Source organism: Oncorhynchus tshawytscha, linkage group LG06 (assembly GCF_018296145.1).
Source record: "Oncorhynchus tshawytscha isolate Ot180627B linkage group LG06, Otsh_v2.0, whole genome shotgun sequence".
In the NCBI taxonomy this organism is placed as follows: domain Eukaryota; kingdom Metazoa; phylum Chordata; class Actinopteri; order Salmoniformes; family Salmonidae; genus Oncorhynchus; species Oncorhynchus tshawytscha.
The window spans coordinates 72,170,170-72,174,200 of NC_056434.1; positions in this window are offsets into that span (position 1 = coordinate 72,170,170).

Below are 4,031 nucleotides of genomic sequence, written 5' to 3' on the forward strand. Positions count from 1 at the left end.
CAACTATGACAGACAAAATGATGGAAGAAAATCACATTGTAGGATTTTTTATGAATTTATTTGCAAATTATGGTGGAAAATAAGTATTTGGACTTTCAACTCCCTCCAAAGATTTTCTATGGGGGTTGAGATCTGGAGACTGGCTAGGACACTCCAGGACCTTGAAATGCTTCTTACGAAGCCACTCCTTTGTTGCCCGGGCGGTGTGTTTGGGATCATTGTCACGCTGAAAGACCCAGCCACATTTCATCTTCAATGCCCTTGCTGATGGAAGGAGGTTTTCACTCAAAATCTCACGATACATGGCCCCATTCATTCTTTCCTTTAAACGGATCAGTCGTCCTGGTCCCTTTGCAGAAAAACAGTCCCAAAGCATGATGTTTCCACCCCCATGCTTCACAGTAGGTATGGTGTTCTTTGGATGCAACTCAGCATTCTTTGTCCTCCAAACATGACGAGTTGAGTTTTTACCAAAAAGTTATATTTTGGTTTCATCTGACCATATGTCATTCTCCCAATCTTCTTCTGGATCATCCACATGCTCTCTAGCAAACTTCAGACGGGCCTGGACATGTACTGGCTTAAACATGGGGACACGTCTGGCACTGCAGGATTTGAGTCCCTGGCGGCGTAGTGTGTTACTGATGGTAGGCTTTGTTACTTTGGTCCCAGCTCTCTGCAGGTCATTCACTAGGTCCCCCAGTGTGGTTCTGGGATTTTTGCTCACCGTTCTTGTGATCATTTTGACCCCACAGGGTGAGATCTTGCGTGGGGCCCCAGATCGAGGAGATTATCAGTGGTCTTGTATGTCTTCCATTTACTAATAATTGCTCCCACAGTTGATTTCTTCAAACCAAGCTGCTTACCTATTGCAGATTCAGTCTTCCCAGCCTGGTGCAGGTCTACAATGTTGTTTCTGGTGTCCTTTGACAGCTCTTTGGTCTTGGCCATAGTGGAGTTTGGAGTGTGACTGTTTGAGGTTGTGGACAGGTGTCTTTTATACTGATAACAAGTTCAAACAGGTGCCATTAATATAGGTAACGAGTGGAGGACAGAGGAGTCTCTTAAAGAAGAAGTTACATGTCTGTGAGAGCCAGAAATCTTGCTTGTTTGTAGGTGACCAAATACTTATTTTCCACCATAATTTTCAAATAAATTAATTAAAATCCTACAATGTGATTTTCTAGATTTGTTTTCCTCATTTTGTCTGTCATAGTTGAAGTGTACCTATGATGAAAATTACAGGCCTCTCTCATCTTTTAAGTGGGAGAACTTGCACAATTGGTGGCTGACTAAATACTTTTTTGCCCCCACTGTATTACGCACTGCATTGTTTGGTAAACACGCAGATTCAGCTGTTTATATATCAATCATTATGGCGACTAAGTCAGGGAAAACTAAATCTAAGTCTAGATATACAGATGTACACACAATTTTAGAATAAATTGATTGGGAAAATGAGAGAGATTGTTGTTGGACGATTCATTTAGCGATTGTGGAGGAATATTTTTGAACGGGAGAGGACATCGTTTTGGACTGGTAAGTTCTTATCATGCTAATGCCCTTGTTTGAAATTAATCATATAAAATATTATTTGTGATTTTTATTTATTTTAGAAGCAATATATAAACATGTAATGTCATGAAATGTGAGATGTGTGTGTCTGCCGCCCCACCCCAACCCACATGAAATAGCCTATTTGAGGCTGTTGAGGGGAGGGCAGGCCCACAACAATTGCCAAAGTGAAATGGAGACAGTAGATACAGCTGGTCTGTTATAATAAAGACAGTAGATCTAGCTGGTCTGTCATAATATAAAACATAATATAAAAGAGACAGTAGATCTAGCAGTTCATAATAATATATTCAACCTTATGTTCCCTGTACTCTCTATATATATCTGTTTATTATACCTGTTGATACAGGGCTCATATGTGAAACTATTCTAACTGAACATTTTCTTTTACAGTGACACTGACTCCTCACTGTGCAGATGCACTCACACCTGCCTGCTTCCATTCCCGAGTAAGCTCTGTACTGGTGGTGCCCCGATCCCGCAGCTGAATCAACTTTAGGAGACGGTCCTGACGCTTGCTGAACTTTCTTGGGTGCCCTTAAGTCTTCACAACAATTGAACCGCTCTCCTTGAAGTTCTTGATGATCTGATAAATGGTTGATTTAGGTGCAATCTTACTGGCAGCAATATCCTTGCCTGTGAAGCCCTTTTGTGCAAAGCAATGATGATGGTACGTGTTTCCTTGCAGGTAACCATGGATGACAGAGGAAGCTTTCGAAGCTTCCAGTCTGTTATTCAAACTCAATCAGCATGACAGAGTGATCTCCAGCCTCCTCATCAACACTCACACCTGTGTTAACAAGAAAATCACTGACATGTCAGCTGGTCTTTTGTGGCAGGGCTGAAATGCAGTGGAAATCTTTTGAGGGATTCAGTTCATTTTCATGGCAAAGAGGGACTTTGCAATTAATTGCAATTCATCTGATAACTCTTCATAACATTCTGGAGTATATGCAAATTGCCATCATACAAACTGAAGCAGCAGACTTTGTGAAAATTAATATTTGTGTCATTCTCAAAACTTTTGGCCATGACTATAGACCCAAACTGTGAAAGAACTTTATCCATCCTGCCCTGCCTTTCTAAAATCTTTTTTTTCTGAAAGCCAAGTTAATAAACAGATCACCGACCATTTCGAATCCCACCGTACCTTCTCCACTTTGCAATCTGGTTTCCGAGCTGGTCATGCGTGCACCTCAGCCAGGCACAAGGTCCTAAACGATATCATAACCGCCATCGATAAAACACAGTACTGTGCAGCCATCTTCATCGACCTGGCCAAGGCTTTCGACTCTGTCAATCACCGCATTCTTAAATTGGCAGACTCAATAGCCTTGGCTTCTCAATTGACTGCCTCGCCTGTTCACCAACTACTTCTCAGATAGAGTTCAGTGTGTCAAATCAGAGGGCCTGTTGTCCGGACCTCTTGCAGTCTCTATGGGTGTGCCACAGGGTTCAATTCTCAGGCTGACTATTTTCTCTGTATATATATCAATGATGTCGCTCTTGCTGCTGGTGATTCTCTGATACACCTCTACGCAGACGACACCATTCTGTATACATCTGGCCCTTCTTTGGACACAAACCTCCAAACGAGCTTCAACGCCACACAACACTCCTTCCGTGGCCTCTAACTGCTCTTAACTTCTTGGTGACAGTATTGAGTAGCTTGGATGAATAAGGTGCCCAGAGTAAACAGCATTTGGGACAGAGTAGCAGGCAAATATATGCATATTATTAGTAGTATTGGATAGAAAATACTCTGAAGTTTCTAAAACTGTTTGAATGATGTCTGTGAGTATAACATAACTCATATGGCAGACGAAAACCTGAGAAAAATCCAACCAGCAAGTGGGAAATCTGAGACTTGTATTTTTTTTTTTACTCAGCCCCTATTGTAGATACAGTGGGATATTGGTTATGTTGCACTTCCTAAGGCTTCCACTAGATGTCAACAGTCTTTAGAACTTTGTTGAGGATTCTACTGTGAAGTGGGGGCTCATAGGGGCTGTTTGAGCCAGGTGTCTGGCAGGTTGCCACAGGCTCCGAGGCACAGTCACGAGTTAGCTCGTTCCATTGCTTTTCTACAGACAATGGAATTCTCCGCTTGGAAACTTGATGATTTATGTTAAAAACACCTTAAAGTTGATTCTATACTTAGTTTGACAAGTTTCTACGGGCTGTAACAGAACTTTTGACTTTTCTTTTGACGGGACCTGAACAAGCTTTTTTGGATTTGTTTACCAAACGAATCTATTTCGACATAAAGATGGACATTATCGAACAAAACAAACATTTATTGTGGAGCTGTGATTCCTGGTAGTGCATTCTGACGAAGATCAAAGGTAAGTGAGTATTTATAATGCTATTTATGACTAATGTGGACTACCCAATATGCCGGATATCTTTTTGGCTGCTTTGTTGTCTGAAAGCTGTACTCAGATTATTGCATTGTT